The 21,119-nt window shown below is 38.8% G+C and overlaps 1 protein-coding gene across 4 annotated transcripts in view; it reads right to left on the bottom strand.

Annotated features, from left to right (window-relative positions):
* Window positions 1–20,021, bottom strand: part of rerea (arginine-glutamic acid dipeptide (RE) repeats a) — a 159,166-nt gene extending 139,145 nt beyond the window's left edge. For 3 of the 4 annotated variants that reach the window (XM_089124660.1, XM_089124659.1, XM_089124661.1), the window contains exon 1: window positions 19,760–20,020. The gene's annotated coding sequence lies outside the window, so the exon portion shown is untranslated. Of the gene's footprint in view, window positions 1–19,759 lie in introns of all 4 variants that reach the window. The other variant, XM_039652986.2, reaches the window with a different exon arrangement.
* Window positions 20,022–21,119: the final 1,098 nt, after the last annotated feature.

The raw sequence follows: 21,119 nt of genomic DNA, 5'->3' as shown, positions 1-21,119 counted from the left end.
GCCGCATTACCAAGTCAAATCAGGTGGTGCTGCAGAGCTCGCCTCACAGGCTCACACCAACACATAACAGCCAGCACAGTGAGCATCACCATCACAGCCTGGGAGAGAATATAAAACACTCTGCTCTCATGGCTCGCCCCCCTCCGCCGCTCTCATTTCTCTGCAGCCTGAGATTATAATCTCACAGGCCAACTGCTACCCTGTTATTGTTTCTCACTTCAAGAGTCCGATCAAATTAAAGGGACGTTTTTTTCCCCTTTTAAGTGACACAACGTTTGGAATCGAATACTAGCTTTTCAATTACTTACAGAAGCTACTGTTTCTTAAAGATAGTTAGTAAAACTGACAGCAGCTACATTGTCGTCAATTGACTTTATCACTCCGCGCGTTTAATTTATCAAGTGGCGTCCCTCGTGTTGGAATTAAAAATAGCTATTTTTAGGGTTGGCAATTGAGCAGAGTGATTTAGTGTGATTAATTGTAAACGGCCCCTAAATCTACAATAGGCTGAAAATTGAAAATTATACAATCCCTAAAATCACTTTTGTGATACTCATTACAAAATTAGTTACTCTTCTACCACAATATCAGTTAAAGTCTTTTTGCTGAGCGTTTTTTTTCTCAGCAAATACACACACACACACACACACTATGCATGCAGAGAGAAAATTTGCATGCTCTGCATAATATACTACATCCCACATTTAGTAGTAAGAGGAGTATGGCAGTATGTTTTCCCAAACATATCCATATTCTCTACCTCTCCCCTGCTCCATTTCCCACTTCTGACCATCCTTCTATCAGAGGAAAGGTCACACTCACTGCCCCCTTTCATCATTCTTATCACCATACTGCCATTTACAAGGCAGACAAGCTCTCCGCTGGCACAAGCTCAAGAAGGTAGGTTAGAAGGGACAATGAAATGAATCTGCCATTTATTTCCCTCCGTTTTTTTTGTTGTTGTTGTTTCCACGGCTGCAGAGGCAAGACAAAATGCTCTTGGGAGGAGGAAGAGAGAAAGAGAGAGACTGTATGCACAGTGAGAGGAAGCATTGTGTATTGTTTACTCGGTAATTCACAGCGCATGGCGTTGATTAGCAGAGCAGACTGCGACACTGAGCCTTGGTGAGGCACTGGAGGAATAATGCTGTTCCACAACTATCTCTCCCTCTTTCTCTTTTACTCTAGGGCACACTGTGGAGTGACTGATGGCTGCAATGTGAAAAAAAAAAGCTGCCTGGGTGAGGAGTGAAATTTAAACTGCTGCTGTCAGGAGCATTATTTGGCTTTTATTACGCCGTGCTGCTCCGGTTGCCTGAGACAAGCCCGTCTCTACGTGAGGCAAACGAGGCAACGCCACCTCACCTCCCTTTTATTAATTCATGTTTGCAATGAGCTCGTACACGATAATTGTTGACAGAAAACCCGCTTTGTGCACTGACAGTCGACACAGAGGCGAGAGATGACAACATGGACAAACACAATGGATGGGCATCTCATAATATCCCATATGTGTGTTCTAAGCTGTGTGGCGAAGATAAATAGAAAAAAGAATAATGCTATGTTATATCAATTGGTTTAAAAATGCAATTCACACAACTTCAAACTATCCTGAAAGCATAATAAAAAAGGATAAAGAAATTCATTAGTGTGTCAAGGTCAAAAATGTCAGATAATTTGACCTTTTATTGGCATGCTACATTCCACATTCAGTAGTCGCAGCAGCAGTCGACGTGTTGACAAAAAAACAAAACAGCAACACAGTAATATTGTGAAATATTACAATTTTAAAAATTTAAAAACTGTTTTCTATTTTGCTATATTTTAAAAATTATTCCTGTAATGGCAAAACTGATTTTTTTTTTTAGCAGCCATTACTTCAGTCTTCAGTGTCACATGATCCTTCAGAAATCATTTGCTTCTCAAGAAACATTTAATACTATAAATGTTGAAAACAAGTTTTGCTCCTAAATATTTTCACAGATACTGTGATGCATTACCATTCAAAAGTTTAAGGTTTATACATTTATATTTATATATATACATACACACACACATGCCAATATATTTGTCAACGAAAAATACTGCTCCACAGCAGATTAGCAGTACTATCAAGCATTACCGGGAGGATTTTTTTTTTTTTTTCCCAAGCAATAAACTGATTGTGCTGGAGAATACACAGGCCTCCTGCTGCTCAGTGTAGATGAATGAGACTGAGAGAAATTTAATTCCCCGCTAATTAGCATTCTGCTCAGAGGAGCATGTGGTCTCTCTGTGGGTTACACCCAGGTCAGGTGACAGTGGGCGACTCGGCAGCAGTCGCCGGGTTGGCAGTAGTGAACGCTCTCAGGGGAAAGTAAGAGTCAGAGGCCCTCTTCTGCTCTCCAGTCTGTCCCCTAGAGCTACTGGAGTCTTTCACAAAACAAAGAGCAATGCTGGTATTGGGGAGGTGCTGTGCTCATCTCCTCCTCCACAGGCAGATAAAAACGGGATTACAGGTAAATACCAAAAGAAGAGGCAGCCTGGAAACACATGGTCCAAAGCCCTTCTCCAAAAGGAACCACAGCACCTCAGAAATAAATGGCACTCAGTGGCAAAGCACGAACGTACGACCCCTGTGTAATTTGCTTCAGAAGTGAGAAATGATTGCCCGTGACTAGACAATAATTAATCTTGCCACTGAGTGAAAAAAAAAAAGGTTACGGAGCCGCTTCAATTACGAGACGATTCCGCCTTTGCTAACAGACAAGGTTGGATTCAAAGAACACTTGCGATGACAAAAAGGAGAGACGATTCTAGTGTCATCAGAAATAGGCAGCGATGTGGGAAATCAATGGCGAGATCAATCGCGCCTGCCTCCCTCTCTAGAACGGTGGGGGAACAGAGCACTTTACATAAGCACTGATAACCATCAGGGAGGCCAGCTTCAGCTCACTGATTTACTGCGACGGACCCCCGAGACACCTTCAGGAGGTAGAGCGGCTCTCTTTCGCAATCACAGTAACCTTCTCAAGCACAACTTCAAAGACACACAGTCAGGGGGAGAAAGCATCATATATACTCCATTTAAGCAGTAAGGTTCAGGAGGTTGTGCTGTGTGATGAATAAACTCAACAAATGTGTTGTTAGGCGTAGTTAAACATTTACTACGTTTGCACACTAGAGATACCCCGGTCATAAATCGGAACCGGCCGGTTGCCGAACGAGTGTTTGATGAAAACCGCCCGGTCCTGATTAATGGCCAGTCAACAAACCTATATTGCCGCAAACACATTTGTTAAGTTCACTGTCCGAACCTTACTGCTTAAATGCAGTATACTTGATGCTCTCTTCCCCTTACTGTGTCTTTGAAGATTGTTTTATCTTGATGTGATTTTAGATGCGTTTCTCTATTCTGGACCTGCACACAAACTGTATTGCAATCATTTTCCAAAATGTCATTTGCGTGGAAATATTACGAAGTCTGTAAACAGGACGTTAACACAGGCCAGAGACGAGACACGTAAAAAGGAAAGGAGAGCACAGATGCACCAGCAGAGAAAATACTCTACCAGGCACAGCAAGCTCATGAAATATAGGCCTAGGTAGAGAAAATATAAATATTGAATTTGGGTGGGGGTTTATATGGCCATATCTGAAAGAAACCGACTGTCTGTTTTGATGGCATTTTCTTTTCCTCTTATCTCAGCATAAAAGTAGTGTTTATAAGCGCAGCGCTGCTTTGTGTACAGCTGCTGTTCTATAAGCGCCACCTACTGTCAGAGTTTTCATTTTCATTTTCATTCAGTCTGTCTGCTGTTTTTGTTTTGTGCAGGTCTTATGTACCATAATTTCAGAAATCTTAAGTTAGACCATTCTGTTTTTAAATCTAGAAATTGTATCTAATTCAAATCACAAAAAACTGCTACATGTGTGGGGCATCTTTGTTTGGATCGAGATTAAAATGCAGTGGTTGCCTCTAATTTCAAATGGCTACAAATATATATATATATATTTTTTTTTTTGTGTAAGGCCAGTTTCATTAAAAATAAATAATTCTGTCAGATTTATACGATTTCTTATAGTTAATTGTGTTTGTACGCCAAACACGTGATTGTTGGTGTCGCTCATTGGTGAACACACGGCCCTCACTCGTTCTGCTTGCCACAGTAAACATAATGAATGGCGACTATAGAACGCAAAAGCCGAATGTCGGACATTTTGGGTGGTCTCGAAACACATTTTTGGGCAGACTCATCAAGGGGACTCAATAGTAGCCTAAAGTACTGCGCACTGTTACCGGTAGGCGTGGCCTTCTAGGGCAGCGAAGCAAGTGCATTCTGGGAGTTGTTGTTTTTCATCCAAAAATATAATATTTAGGTAGGGTCGGCAATTTTTTATAAACACTTTTTGTTATCTAGGTAAAAAAAAATTTGCTTCATAGCGGTTACAATATCACGCATGGATGGATTGCTATACTGACCAATCTGCATCAAGGGATCACTTATTTAAACATAGTGGAAATCAGATATGGGAAACAATTAGGAGGTCGATGGTAGAGGGGTTGCAGTAGCAGTCTGTGCTTGGGTGTTTTCATTAGAGAACGAAAAGTAGTAGCTGAAAATACGCAAGGTGTTTTCGGCCGATCAGTTAATTAGGATTTTTGCTGCTTCATTTTGCGTGAGAAAGGCAGGAAGTGCCTTGATTGCCTTTTATTATCAGTCTAGCAGCTTCAGCACTCCCTCCTTCTTTATTGCAGATTGTACAGATGTGAAGCGTCTCGGGCTCTCGGCAAAAACATCAATTCCAATAATTACAAGAAAGTGCAAGTGAGAGCACGAGCCATCGCTCATCTGCGCTCACCCACAGCCGTTTGTACCGTGACGTTTCCCTTGATGACAACATGTGACGGGACTGTTTAAAAAACGCATGGGAACACGTCGTTTTTTCAAATTGGAGGATGAATGAAGGAGGAGAGCTGCTCTCCAAGTAAAGAGGAATACTGTAATAACTGCAATAAGCAAAAGAGAGGTGTGTAAACATGATAAGAGGGCCCTTAAGAGTTTGTTGTGAAAAATAAAGCTAAAAATGCACACTGTCACACTGTGTGAACGTAACACCTCTGAGCAAAGTGTGCATCTGTCTGAACAGAGAATTACTCACTTAACAGTTCAATTTGGCAGAAGCTCAAATTACACGCCCTAGAAATCAAAGACGACAAAATACTTGGTTAAATAGCTTTGCATTTGCAAGCAAAAGAAACATCCGTGTTAAACCAAAAATGCAGAAAAATACAATGATGAAATCATAAGCCAATCACTGTGTTCATCCAATAATAATACAAGGTTTTAACAGAAGGAAAACTGATATGAAGACATTTCACAGATATTTAAGGTCCCTAATGATCTCTGATACACAGAAAATTAATTCCAGATCTTTTCCTGCACAACAATCCTGCACCAATTTCCAATCATCGTCCACAGAGAAGAGAATGCAACAGTTTCATAATATGCAGTGTTAAATATTAAAACAGAGTAGGAATGATATTATTACATTGGTGTTTTTCTTTTAAAGAAATTACTTTTTTCAGCAAGGAGTAAAGGACACATTAACTTGATCATAAATGACAGTAAAGTCTGTTACAAAAAAATACAGTCTGTTCCAAAAAACTATTTTGAATAAATGTTTTTTAACTGTCTATATACAGCAAGAAAACCAGAAAGCAGCACCACAGTTTCCATAAAATATTATGCAGCAAAACTGTTTTTAAAATGTTTCTTGACTATCATATTATGATTTATGATTATGATGACAATAAAGAGTAATGGCTAAAAAATAAGCTTTGCCATTGCAGGAAGAAATAACATTTTAAAATATATTCAAATAAATTCACAATTATTATATACATTTATTTAAAAATAAAACAAAAAAGTATCATTGAAAAAAAAAAGTAACTAGCTTTGGTTTTTTTTTACATTTTACAACAGGGTTGCTGTTTTCGCAATGTCTCAGCTCTCCGTTAAGACGTTTATTTTCCTTTTCAGACACCTGGTAGAACTGCAAAATCATAATTTTTAAAAGCCATCTTTCCTCTAAATAGCAAAAATGTCACTACAAGCTCCTGCACACCCTAAAGATGTATGGATGCAGGCTGAACTAACCCCCTCAGTCGTTTCCACTTATTACTGAGGCTAATACTTGCATTTAAATAAAATCAATATTTCTGTTGACTTGGACTTTAAAGCACTTCTCGTCTAATTTCTCCAGTGAATGTTTTTTTCATGAGGCAGCGCCCCGTGACACGTTTGTGCAGTGTGAAACCCCAGGAGTATAAAATGGTGGGTGTCGAATTAGCCCGTCACCACTTTCAAAACAACCACTGCCGCCACTTACGCCCATTTTATGAAGAAATATTGGGGTGACTATCTCAAGCACTAAATTTTGAGTAGATGCCATCAATTTTATGGCTTTTCAGTATAATGAAAACAGACAGAACTGCTAGCTCACTCAAAAAAAACAAAGAACGACGACCGAAATCATTACAGGCGCTCAAAGAGGTGGATGATTTTAAAATCAATCCATCTGCAACGTGTATTTATTTGCCATTTCAAAAGAGCCTCATCTGCCCAGTCCAATCAAAGCCCCTAAATGCAAATGATGCGACGAGCAAAGAAAAGAACATACGGGCTGGCACAGAATGATAGCGTGAGAGCTCCAGGGTAACACTTCAATGATAAAAGAGAGAAAATCTTGTTTTGATAAGTGAATTACTGGCCTTCACCACATTTTCCAGCATTCCCGAACCAGTGGGTTCATTAAATGCATTGATATTTCTGTCAACCTCATCCGAGCTGCCGTGCTCAGGATGGAGAAATGCAGTCACCTTTGCAAGGGCTGAATCTCTCAACAGCTCGAGGCAACAGATTTATTACAAATTGATCCATTAGATAGCGCTGCCGTGGTTTATTGTTTACGCCGTTCCTCTCTCCGCGGCTCGTCTTCGCCACAATATGTAATAAGGAGGAAAACTACAGGTGCAAACTCATCGTCATGCACCACTCTACAGCAAACCGGAGCGAAGAAGAGTATCTGAGAGAAGGGGGGAAAAAAAGAGGTGCTGTCTAACAGACACCAATAAGTGGTCATGCCGTGAAGAGGAAGTGGTCGTGGTGCAAGGGCAAATGAAGGGCAGAGGAGAGGAGAGTCTTAGCGCCGCTCTCTGATGAGTCAGGACTGATTAGAGCACACAAAGACAGCAGACCACCCCCTCCCTTCTCAAGCACATAATTCACACCTTCAGATGCTCACATATTCCCCATTAAAACATCAAACGGAACTCTGCGTTGTGCGGGTGCTGTGGTAAAAACCCAGCCAATATAAATGACTATACAACCTGGTTTTATGACCAAGACATGAAGAATATCAGGCTTTTATGTCAGCATCTGATGGTGGCCTCTCTATTGATTTGAAGATTAATGGAAGACCAGAAAGACTGGGACAAGCAACATTCAAGCAAATAGAAAGAAAGAAAGAGTCGGGCCTATAATGTTACAGTGATGATCTCCACCGGACTGATATGACCTGGACATGCAGCTGCACATATATCGTTTACAACCATTACTGCCTATGGGACCAGTCGATTGTGTATTCAGCCTGACTCAATAGTGAAAGGAGGTCAGGTCGGCCACAAGCATAACTGATGAACATTGATTATCTTTACCTTGACGTGTCTGGGTAAAAATATAAACAACGCGTGAACCAACCATTAAACGCCAACTCTCTCTAACATGTGCTGCCCAAGGCACAGAAAAAGTAGAAGACAGTATTTTCAGGGCTTAACAATGATGTCTGTTGGCTTTGTTTCGGTGTGAGGGCTTATTGTAAATTCTGCTGAAGAAATCTTATGCTCACCAAGACTGCATTTGTTTGACCAAAAATACAGTAAAACAGCAATATTATGAAATCTGATTATAATTTAAGATATTGGTTTTTCAGTTTTAAAATTTCTACAGCGGTCTTCAGTGCATTTCCATCCAAGGATTGCTTCAAAGCGGTTACGCCATTTTAGGTAATGCTATTTATCAACAATTTATCAAGTATCGGCACAATCTTTTTCCGTTTAACTTTAGCACTTACAATCTACATCGAGAAAAAAGGGGCTTTAACACAAATAAATATGGTGTCTCATATTAATATTATTTGTGAAAAAAGCAAGCCAGCAAATTTCAATTGTCTCATGACACATTACTTTATATTTTAGAGATATTTGAGATGTGAAACATCCAATAATATAATTTGCGATATGCACAAAATGATGAATGGAAACGGCATGTAAACATTGATCGGCAAACATAGCTCAACCGAACCTGCCCTAGGGTTAAGATGATTCAGATGCTCAAGTCTTGCTAAACAAGCTGGTTCAATATTTAAAAGCGACGGTTAATGGGCCAGCAGGTTTATAAGGGATGTTACTAAAAGGCACGTCAAAAGCCTGGGCTCTCCTCCCCCGGCCGGTGCTAATGCATCTGAGAAAATTGTATGGCTTTGCTAATACATCCTCTCCACTCCACCTCTCTCATTCCTCACACTACACTAATGCACTTACAAATGGACAAACCAGACTGGAAACAGACTCAGAGTGTCAATGAAAACAGTGGCTGTCTATGTGCATGTGGGGGTGTGTGTATATGCGCTTCCCTTGACTGTACTCTGAAAAATGGGCATTATCAAATGATAGTACAATATTCCATGAGGCTCTACATAAACAGCTGCAGGAGCGAAGCAATAAAGCACCAGTATACAGCAGAGACTGTTTTTGTGTGCGACGTTCACTCTATGTGGCGTCATTACATCCGCCAATCTTTTACCTAATCAGCAGTGTGACTCTTCAGTCAGCAGGGACGGACCAATATGGCTCCATTCTCCTACAAGATGCCATCTTATTATCCACCCTCTCTACTGACAGCAGTCATGCAGCCAATTGGTTCACTCTCAAAACAGTTTGTGAATAGCTCCTTACACCCCTTCCTGCTCTCGGTATATGTCATGGAAGCCTATAGTAAGCCTTTGGTACTTTCATTTCCCAACATCTGCTTTGGCTTTGCTTTAAAATCATGAATGTCTCTACCCCCTCCCCAATTCCACAGAATGACTCCCATAGTACAGTTCTGTCTGATCTGGGAGGACATCTTGGAGCAATCTGGCGAAGGGTCTCATAATTCTTCAGCATGTTACGTTAAGCTGCTCGCTGGCAGGAAGTTTCATCAGCAGCCCTGATGGTGTCTGGTCAGTTACATGGCGAAATACAGCAACAGACTCTGCATTACAAAGACTTAATGTCAAAGCTTGACTGCTTTTGACTCTTGACCTTTTTTATGCCATTATAAACCGCTGATTATAAGCTTTTCATAACTGTGTGAATACTAAAGGAAGTGGCCTGTTATCCAACAATAAATTTAATGGATAATGAAAAGATGGCTGGTCGTTATTGCAAAGCAAGCCCCTGGTGGGGTTATCAAGACCCAAATATGAAGCAGAGGAATGTTGTATCACCCTGAAGGGGTTTATTTTGCGCTAATGATGGCTGAATTAACATGATCCAAATTATTACATGGCTACTTACCAAATAAATAAATGTGTGTAAATAAACAAGTAAAATTAAATATATCAAATAAAATAAGTATATTTAATAATCCCACTTGTACATTATTAAAACATCCCTAAAACAAAGCAAAAACAGCAGTTTCACAACATTTTTTATATTATTATTACATTAAGCATAATCCTAACATAATTAATATTATAAATTATAAATTAATATTATAAATATGTATAGAAAGGTGAATAAAAAGGTGAAATTAAATTAAACTAAACTAATTAAAAGTGTTAAATTAAAAGTGTTTTTTTTTTCTCTAGGCATAACTATATGTTTTTTCTTAGCAGATGTTTAAACAGCGGGATAATTAAATATTTATATTATTTTAGTTATTTTTGAATTTTCTCCTCAAGATTGTGAAATTGTGTTTCATCCTGCTGTCTTTGCATCTTCTAGCAGTTTTTTGAGTTTTCATTTTATGGCTTTAACTGGGAGTGTTCCACAGATCCGTGCACATAAAATACATAACATCTGTCCAATGATCACATACCTATTGCATTTGCAGAAATTATTAGGCTACAAAAAGTATCTGCAGCTACACAGTTTGCAGCACAACCGCAGCATGTCTTACTGCTTGTTTTGCTATCCTCTTAGACTCAACAAGAAAAATGATGTACAATACATTTGCATGTCTCTCGAAAACTGTCAAGAAACAAGGAAATCAGCCCTGCTCAAGACACAGAGCCTCTCGGTGTCAGAGAGGAAGAAAGGAGGCCTGTCTCATTTCTGCCAGGCTGCCCTGAGTGTCAGCCTAATATCTTAAAACAACAGATGCAGAAAGCACTGCTGCAGCCAATTACCCGCTCTTGGCATTTGTGCTACACACACACACACACACCAGAAAACATCTTTTAAGAAGAATGAAAGAGCTGGATTGTTATGCATGCTGTCAGAGTGTGTGTTGTCAGACTGTTAAATTTAATGAGTACACAGAATTTGAATGGCCCATCAAGAGCTCTTCGGAAGAAGCATGACAGCATTGTCCAGGGTATCAGATTTTTCAAGGAGGAATCATGGATTTCCAACAAACAAGGGTGATTTGCAGTAACGCTGTCTTTGCAAATCAAAGCAGACCTTACAGTTGAACAACAGCGGCATAAAGAATGACCTACTTGGCAATACAGACGGCAGCCAGCAGTTACACACTATAAAGAAAAGAAGAGATGCGATTTATGACCAGCAAGGTAAGAGTTACATTAACCAGAGGACACCTCTTTAGACAAATGATGAGATAATCTTGGAACTAACTTTTCCCCCGATGCTTAAAAGAATGTTCTGGGTTCACTTAAAGGGATACTTCACCTCTGGAAAGATAAATGCGTATTTAAAATGGGTAATTTATGTAGAAGAAATGTGAAATTATTTTTGAATTTGGAGCTTTCAAGGCTGAGAAGACCAGAAAATGTATTTTTGGCTTATGAGAATGCTCCCAGAATGCACTTGCATCTCTGCCCTAGGAGGCCATGCCTACCGGTAAGAGAGCGCAGTAGTTAAACAACAATAGGCTACTAGTGAGTCTCCGTGATGAGCCTGCCCGGGATTTCGAGACCACCCAAAATGTCTGGGATTCGGCTTTTGCGTTCTACAGTCGCCATTCATTATGTTTACTGTGGCGAGCAGTACGAGGCCGAGGGCCGCGGGAGAACGGTGCGAGGGCGGTGAATACCGTTGAGTGACACTGGTGAGACGCAGTGGTCTCATATATCTTACAGAGGAGAGGGAATTTTCTGAGCAAAGTTAAGACGCACATCAACCGATCACTTGTTTAGCGTTCATGTAAAGACTGCATTCAGATTAACCAATCAGAAAGAATTCAGTTAGATTTGAACAAAGGTGTACATGTAAACAATGAATGGCGACTGCAGAAAGCAAAAGCTGAATCCAAGACATTTTGTACAATCTCGACGGCCGGACATGTCCAGGAAAAAGAGGATGGTAACCCCTAATACTAAGCTTTCTTCTACTAAGTTACACAGCTTACTCCATAGAACAAAAGACCGCAAGCTTAGCTTCCAAAAAAAGATGGCTGACACTATGTGTACATTCTGTCAGATCCTTTATAGGCGGGTTGAGAACATGCGGAACAGCCCCTACTACTGACTGTAGTCTTTAGCTTCTGGCCAAAAAATCCTCAGATGACGCGAAATGACGAATTTTGCGTCATCAGAGGTTTTTTTCCAGGCAAAAAATACATAAATCTCTCATCTCAAGGGGGATATAACGGTGGAAAGCATGGTAATTTGTAAATACTGCAGGTTTCCTACAAATACAAAGCTTAATGCTAAATGCTGAAGTATCCCAGTAGAAAGTAAGGGTGCTAGGGTCACAGATTACCAACTACTAATGCCAACTACTCTTAAAGGATAAGTTAGATTTTACACTTAAAGCCCTGTTTTAAGATCGTTTCTGATGAAATAGAACGGTTAAGATTGAAATTTGGACACTTGCTCGTACATTTTTCTAAAAGGTTTTATCATAGTTTTTGTTTCATTTCGAGGAGCAACGGCACAAAACAGAACAAAATGCTTTGTTCTAATTGTGTTATTAAATAGTGCCTGTAAACTACACAAAAGATGGTTTAAATAAAAATTGCGTGTCTGTGTGAATGAATGAATGAATGAATGGCACAGCGATGTTGTGCACGCGATGTTTACAGATGTACTTTGGATCTGTGCATTCATTCACTCACACTCCTACATTAATAAACGTCATTTTTACATTAACACATCCAAACTATATTACTATAGCCTATTTGTGATTAGTTCTAATTGTGATATAATAGTGTCTGTAATGACAACATTTCGTTGACTAGTTTTGTATAGATTATAAAGTTTTTACACTAAAATAGACATCAAATCAGCTTTTGTTAGACAGTTTCTGCTCATATGTTAAAGTAAGTTTTGTCAAAAATAAACTAATCAACTGTTATAGTGTTTGTTCCAATGCAAGCTATATCAAAATAATGAATCCTTAACTTTGAAATATGTATGATAAAATGTATTGGCCTACTTATTAATTTAGTGCTGAGTTTGGGGAAACAACAATCAAAAGTCAGGATATGGCTGATTTGAGTGCTGCTTTTGCAATGAGAAGGATTTGCTGGGCTTTAACCCGTTTTCAAAAGCCGAGCAAGCCCTATATGTACAGCAAATACAATAGGCCATTGCCTTTAGGGGTGAAAAATGAGCACAGCACTACTTTTTAATTTCCATAAAGAGATTTATGGAAAAAGACATTTTTTTCCAACTCTAACTTTGAAGCAATTCTATAGAATGGCCCATTCCAAAAAAAAATGTTTTTCACAATTTAAAACAATCTATTGTTTCATGTGAATTAGTGTTGGGCGATATGCCCCATTTTCATATCGTCCTATCGTCAGCCTGTGAGATCGGCGATACACGATATTATCGTGAGGGGGCGGGGCTAACTTATTTGATTATTAACTTGATTATTTAGCCTACTTATTAATTTGCTTGTTTTATTAGCCTACATCGTTTTATATACGATAATCTTTTTTCTATTTTGCTAGCAAAGGTGGAGTGTTTATTAATAGGAACAGGTTATTTCCTGGTATAGTGAGGTAAAAAAAAAAAAAAAAAAAAAGAGATCCTAATCCTTTTGTTTGTCAACGGGAAATTTACGGACACATATAGCCTATCCTCATGCCGTTACATGCAGCATTTTGACTAGGGCCTATTTCTGCACGAGATGAAAACACGTTTTAATAATTTCTTGGGTCAGAAAAAGTCGGAGTTTGCGATATGTGCCCCCCTACCAGTGCGCTCTCTGCGCACTTCACATGCGCACTTCAGTAAGCACGAAGTACGGGTTAATGTGTTTTAAATGCCGGGAGAAACAAGAGCAAGGGCCAAACGTCTAGCTGAGTCGATCGGTTTATACAGTACTTATACTTATGACTTGACTCTGATAAAGGAAACGTTTACATGACCACATGCATTGTCAAGTTTATTCAACATAATCAGGTTAAGAACGTCGTCGCATGTAAACGCGCTCAATCTCTGAAAGTGAAAGTAAAAACGGACTGCTTTCGGCATCTGCATTAACGCAGCGTTCCCTCAGAGACGACGATGATAACGGTAACTATAATACTATTTTAGTGATATTATTATTAATACTATTTAGTAATTGTATTGTTTTTGGTGTTAGTGTCATTAAACGTTTTGTTAATGTGTTACGGAAACAAATACTGCGAAAAACGATGCCGTTTTCATCTTGGATCTGTGGGAAATTGAATTTTGCGTCTGTTAAAACGAGCACACTTGATAATTTGTGAATGGATCACCTTGCAATTAAATTTTGATGTGGGATGTTTTTTAGTCTGTTTTAAAAACATTCTCTTTAGAGGAGTCCTCATTAGTGCGTGTGTTGTTGCAATTGTTATGAGGTGATGTCGACATGACGTTGTAAATTTAGACAAGGCAAATTAATTGTAGTTCCTAATATTCATTTAATAACAATACTAGCTTTATAATAATAATAATAATAGGCATAATAATAATAATTTAATACATTATGGTAAAACGAGACAATTATCGTATTGATATCGTCAAAGGCATCTGCCATCGGCGATATGTCAGACTATCGTCGATACACGATACTATCGTCTATCGGCACAACCCTAATGTGAATGATTAGGCAGGATGATTTTCAGATAATTTTGAAGCAAAAACTCTAGGCGACAACATCCATTAGTCAAAAGTCTTGTGGACAGATATTTAGTATGTCTTTTGTGGCCTTATTTCAGAAATTTTCATTTTTAGCTTTTCCAATAACCATGCATAAACAATATTCTCTCAAAAATACAAACATGTACATGTTGCTCACATATTATGGTAGCCGTTTTTGTGCTAAATAGAGTGTAATTTCACCTGTACCATTAATATGTTTAGAAGCAACTGAAAAAAGCACAAATGTCAGGGCATGTCAAAACATCTCAAGGCCCCCCAAAACCCCAGAGGGTTAAGTCTGGCATTTTAGGAAGGAAAAAAAAGCGCAAAGCTGTGAATGGTAGGAAATTAACCACATTTATAAAAGCACCTTATTATAGAGTTTACAACATTGCATCATCATAGCGACAAAGTTGTCAAATTGGATTTAACTACACAACAAAAAGAATCGAAAGTTACACGAAAATTATTAATATACATATGGTTTACGTTCCATTCGCTTCCATTGTTAGTGCCTTAGATTGTTTTGCAGTAATCAACATTATAACAAATGATTAAGCTTAATTAGACTGTTCATTTAACTGATAGACTGATCCTTTTGCCCCTTCTGAATAAACAAAAAGACTATAGTTTAAGTCACTGCACCAAAATCTACCTTATCGTTTGCCTCCATTTCTCCAAGCACCAAATATCACTGCACTGTAATACATAACCAAATCTGTTCTGAGCCACACGCCAGGTCATTCAACTATCTGACACGAATCAAGGCTCGGATCAAAAGGAACAGTGTGTCAGTGTGATGGAGCATTATGTAAATGCTGCCTCTCCCTGCCTAAATATTGACAAATCAGCTCGGAGAAGCGAGGCAGTGAGAGCACACCAGCATCCACATGGGATCTCCCCTCCAGTCGTCTGACTGACACTTCATATGAAATGTCTTCCATTTACAACCCATTATTTACTGCTCTCCCCATGATTGCTTCACACTGGCCCTGGCAGCAGCTTCCCCAAATTGCCCTCTTGGGTGGATTCTGAGCACACTCTTGCTCAAAAGATGGATTCACGCCATGCCAAAAACGCTAACCAGATTACTTCTGTTGTCACCGATCCCCAGATTGCTGGCTCTATCCTAAAAGAGTACGAGAATCTAGACTACGCAAGACAGCTTGACTGATGTGGATAACAGTGTGCTGTCTCACTTCAACTGTGATGTTCAGCTTTAAACTGCTAATTAACGAGAATCACTTCTCCTTCACACCAAGAACGATAACTACGACAATAACTATATTTACAGTCTAAACAAATGGACGATAAAATTCTGTTTATTATGACCGTGCATGGCAGTTATGTTGTCTACCACTGTAAATGCTCAAGCTCTTTGAAAACAAATGGATTCTGATTGACCGTCTATGTTTTCATTGTTCATCAGCTAGAACGATTTGTTCCAGCTGATGAACAATAAAAACACAGACGACGATTAAAGGGGCAGGGACTCATTTTGCTAAATATGCACTGTATTACATGTTCATTGTAGTTTTTTTTTACTTAACTTGTTAAGAGATGTCTTCATTAGTTTATCGCCGTTTAAATGATTATATTTCACAAACAAACTGGAATAGAAACAATTCTATTAAAAAGTTGATATAAAAACTGCCTTTAAAACTAAACTAAACTCGGTTTTAGCTATTTTAGTGTTGATTATCAAATAAGTTTGATTGAATAATGTAATTATTTAGTTTCTACAGAAGTTAATTACACATTTCAGTGCATTAACTATATAGTTACAGTTCGTATTTTAGTATCAACATGCCTTTAGCATTGTGATGGTTGAGCGATTAATCCAAGACAAACCTCTCTCCTGTTAAAATCCAAGAACTACTCAACATCACCATAAAACTTCTTCACTATTATGATGAAATATGAAAATGACAGGTGCTGTGTTTGGGGAAACAACACTCAAAAGTCAGGATATAACTGAATTGAGTGCTGCTTTTGCAATGAGAAGGATTTGCTGGGCTTTAACCTGTTTTCAAAAGCCGAGCAAGCCCTATATGTACAGCAAATACAATAGGCCGTCGCCTTTAGGGGTGAAAAATGAGCACAGCTGTGAGTCAGTGTGACACTGATTTTGTTCAACAGTTTACATAGCTGCTCTGTGATACCCTTGAGAGTACTCTCATGCCCTTTGGCCAGCAGAGAATGATTACTAATAGCTTTCTCCTACACAGTTAAGACTCCCACACACTCTTTTTGTAGCATGACGCTGAAATAACAAGATCATCAGAGAATAGCAAATTGAGAGTTATTCTATTTGCTTGCAAGTCTCTGACAACTGCACGAATACAGCAGCAACAAACCAGAAGAACCTGTGGTGATGTGTTATACATTTTTCATTAAAAGCATAATTGTGGGTCTGAGTGTTTTCTTAAATGGGTGGCATCAGCTTTGATGCCCTTGTACGACCAAATGCTCATGTGATAATCCCAGCTTGTTGGATTCTCTTTTACTTTCTCTCAGCCTGCTAAAAGCACATAACCCAAGGCAGATGGTGCTGAAAATCACTGTTAAGGAGACAACATAAAGCTAAGCCATTGTGCTTATAAATAAGTCCATTTGTGAGGAAAATGTCCCTTGATATCAGAATTCTGCAAAATAATTCAATTGGCAACTATGGCTCAATTGCATTGCAAGATCACAAAGTATCAGTAGCAGGGCTCAACAATAAGGATTTTTCCTGATGCCCCAGTCGTTCAGATTTTCACTTGCCCCACTAAAGAAAAGGGAAAGGGAATCAAATGAACAAATCTTTTTCCAAGTCAATACGTTCGTTGAATGAACCAAATGACTCGATTTGTTCATTTTGATGAACGAGTTTGCAGGAGAGTCACCAAAGTGTGTCACAGAACAGAGCAAGGCGAGCATTTGAGCGTATAAAACTTAAACTTTGTTATTTATTTTTTAAATGAGTAATCATTTCGCTTGATTCATCGTCTGGAATCGTTTAAAGCCATTTGAACAGTTTGCAGTTTGTACTGAAAGTGTCTTTTGGACCTCGAACTGTTTGGTTCCCGCTGAAGTGCATTATATGGAGAAAAATGCTGAAATGTTTTCATCAAAAACCTTAATTTCTTTTCGACTGAAGAAAGAAAGACATGGACATCTTGGACGATATAGGGGTGAGTAAATTATCAGGAAAAGATTTTTTAAAGGTGAACTACTCCTTTAATTTTATGTATATTATTGTTTTTATAATTACAATATAATTATTACGTAACATATTTTAGAATATCCAAATTACTAAGTTTTATTAAATTTAAGTTACTTTTTTCCCCCACTCATTTTTGCTCGTATTCCACTAGAATGTATAAAAACCCTTATGCGGGACAACAACAACACATTCTTACTGATGTTTTTTAAGACTATCACAAATCGTTTTTGCAATTTTGGCAAACCTTTTAACCAGCTAGAAGGCCGAGTAACCAGCTAGAATCTCAGTGACAAAACAGAACTTTCAACAATGCAGAACACACCAAAGAAAACCAAACATTTGAGTTTGCATAGCATAAAAAATGGATTTACAAGCTCACGGGATGTAAATCCAAGTGCAATAGCATTGGTCCAAAAGGGCAAGTGACTGTTCTGTAAACTGGCCCGAAACCCTCACACACTGGCCTCGGTCCAGCCATCCTTATTGAGAGCCCTGACAAGCAAAATGCCATCTATGCTAACAAGTGAAGAGCATAAAATAACAGTTTTACACATTAATTCATTTTAGCAAAACAGAACAGATCGGCTGAGTACTGTATGAAGGATTATCTAACGCATTGGAGAAAAATGACCACAACAAAATACACTTCTGCCTGCTCCAATCACAAGCTGTTGAGAGTGCCATTTGGTCTTAGTGCAACACAGTGGCAGGTGGCCGTACAATTCAGCCTGTGTTTACTGCATGCTGAATGGACAAGAAAACAATGCGGTGATTATGATCTTATTTAGTATTATTAAGTGTGAATAGCCAGTTCCATTTCAACATCCTTGAATGTCAAATCTTTATAACTATGGCTTTGCTCCACTTCATCTAAATCTAATTAGACGGTGGAAACCATCCTAATAAAAACCAGTTGCATCTATAAAAAACATTTGTCATTTTTCCATGCCAAGCAAACATGAGGGTGTTTAGGTGCGGCTCACAACCTGGGCCTGACATTTGATTCATTGGCTGGTTTATTGATTCTCCATGTGTAAGCTGGATAATTTAATGTTTAAACACCATCCAGCATAATCAGGTTACACAACTTTCAAAGTGGTATATCATACACATCAACATTATTCCGGTCCTTACTTTCTTGTTCCTTAAGACCAAAACTACTGAAGTGCAAAAGCTTGTTTATACATTTATTATTGTAATGAATATGGTGTACATTTTGTTCATGTCAAGTTCTCTCATTTGTTCTGTATTCACTTAATTATACGTGGTAGACTTTGATTGCTGTACAGTTCGCATCTGGCTGCTAATTAAGCGTTTATCTGTGTATCTATCAAATCATTTACAGTGTTAACAGTCACAATTCACAACATACATTCACAAAATAGAAATGTAAACAGGTGGTTTACACTAACTGAATCTTCAAAGTCAATATTTTTCATATGTGTTTTTATCTATTCATGTCTTTGTTCAAACAAAGAACAAATTATCATGGTGAAAATTGTTTAGATAGCAAGTTCTAGCTATAAAAACTACAGATACAAATGCCTAGCTGAACCTTGATGACAACAACCATAAAAACAGTGGACTGATCTTTCAAAACACATCTTTGACAAGCCAGACACAGAGCAAACATGGTGTAGATAGCACCTGACCTCTCAGGACACATTTGACAATAAAACTATGTGGTTTAACCAGGTTTAAAAGACAGGCGAGACTAATTCGTCTGGGTAACCTCGCAATCTTGCAATGACACGATCTCAGCAGATCAAAATTGGGGTAAGTGCAATTAAAAACTGCACCGTGAACGAGATGCGCGCACACAAGTTGCCAACAAAGCGTTCGATCGGGTGCTAGACATAAACCAACAAGCAAAACTATCAAGTTCATTACTGTCAAAAACTCTCCAATAACCCATCTGACCGGATCCACTGTCCTTCCGATGACTTATTGTCACGGCGTTATGATTATATCAGCGCATTAACAATAAAAAAAGAGGTATCTTTGTCAAACACTATACTCGTTGGCACATACACACACTGGTGATGAGGAGGATGATGTTGATTATGCTAGCCTGCTAGCTAATGTCTCCTGTAATAATAAAGCACAACACCCCCTCAATGGCAGCTTACAGTGGCTGTGATTAACACAAGGAGCTAACGTTAATTGCAAGAGCCATAACGCTAATCAGATCATCTTCCGTATGCTCGAGAAGACGAAGGCGGAACTTACCTGAAATCCTTCTCTACAACATCAGATTTTGCGTTTTGAGATGTTGTTGTAACTGAGCAGCGGCGGTTAGTGGATGAGAGTCAAGTGCCGCTTCAAGTGTTTTGGAGTCGTTTTACACCCCTAGCACACCGATATTAATGATATGGCTGTCACTTATCAATATTTATGGTGGTGAGGAGTGCTGGTAACGGGTCAGTGTTGGGACACAGTGTTGTGTTGTCTCTCTCTAGTCTCTCTCTCTCTCTTCTATAAGAAAGAACCCCCCCCCCACACACACACACTTGAAAGCCGCTCTTCCTGCGAGAAGAATAATGTGCGCTGAAAACGCTCTGCCCACTTTCTAGTATCGCGTGCTGCGATTGGTTGAACGTGCACAGTGCGTAAGACGCGGACCAATCAGATTGGTCATTTTGTGATTTAAAAACGCGCTTGTGTGTGTATGTGTGTGTGTGTGTGTGCGAGTAGTTATGTGTATGGCTGCCTAAAGATTGGTAGTATTATGGTGGGCAGTATGAATCACACCAGCAAATCGTTTTTAATCCGTGTGTAACAGATTCCTTCAGTGATTCTATCGGGAGATTGCTGGGACCGTTCACACAGAAGAACGAAACACAGTAGTGGGGAGTTGGGTGGTGATGGTAATGACAATGTAATAAATAATAAATGGTTACTTTGTTTACGCATACACACACATACACTTACACATACCCACACTCACACCCGCTCACATACACACTTAGATCAAACACTTAAATCACTCTTGTCACTTGTGGAATTATGGATTTACAAGATTGTTCACTACTGCACTATATTGGTTTGTATGTATGTCTGACTGTTAAATAAAAAGAACGAAACAAAAAAAACTATTTTTTTCTAATTTTAGAAAAAAGAAACCCTAGTGCAATTTTATAGTCATTTTACACATTACTAATACCTAGTGTCGGCTCATATCTCTCTCTCTCCTTCGTGTGAACAACATTCGAATGAAGTACAACATATGAAGATAAGAATCTTCTGAACAACTGAACAATGCTGTTTTTGCTTTCAGTCGGTTTGGTTCCTTCAAGACATCTGTTCGTTTCGTTCACGACGATGACATGTTCTGTTAGGAACACACTTGCTACGACCAACTGAAACATTTTAAGACTGCAGCAGATTGTCACCGACTGAGCGCGACTCAGCCGGTTTGGGCATGATGATCAGTCAAAATTACATGATTAATCTCGGTCTGGCAGTCCTTAAGTGTGTCCCCGGAGTGGGAACAGCCCGTCTCGCTTTAGATTATTAATAATAATAATATTACTTGTTCTCTGAAGTGGTCAATATTTGTTCAGTTAGAGTCAGACCAACCAAATCAAAT

The sequence above is a fragment of the Pimephales promelas genome, chromosome 20, assembly GCF_988280905.1.
Source record: "Pimephales promelas chromosome 20, fPimPro1.hap1.1, whole genome shotgun sequence".
Lineage (NCBI taxonomy): Eukaryota > Metazoa > Chordata > Actinopteri > Cypriniformes > Leuciscidae > Pimephales > Pimephales promelas.
The sequence above is the reverse complement of the archived record's forward strand: the minus strand, read 5'-3'. Positions and strand labels throughout refer to the sequence as shown.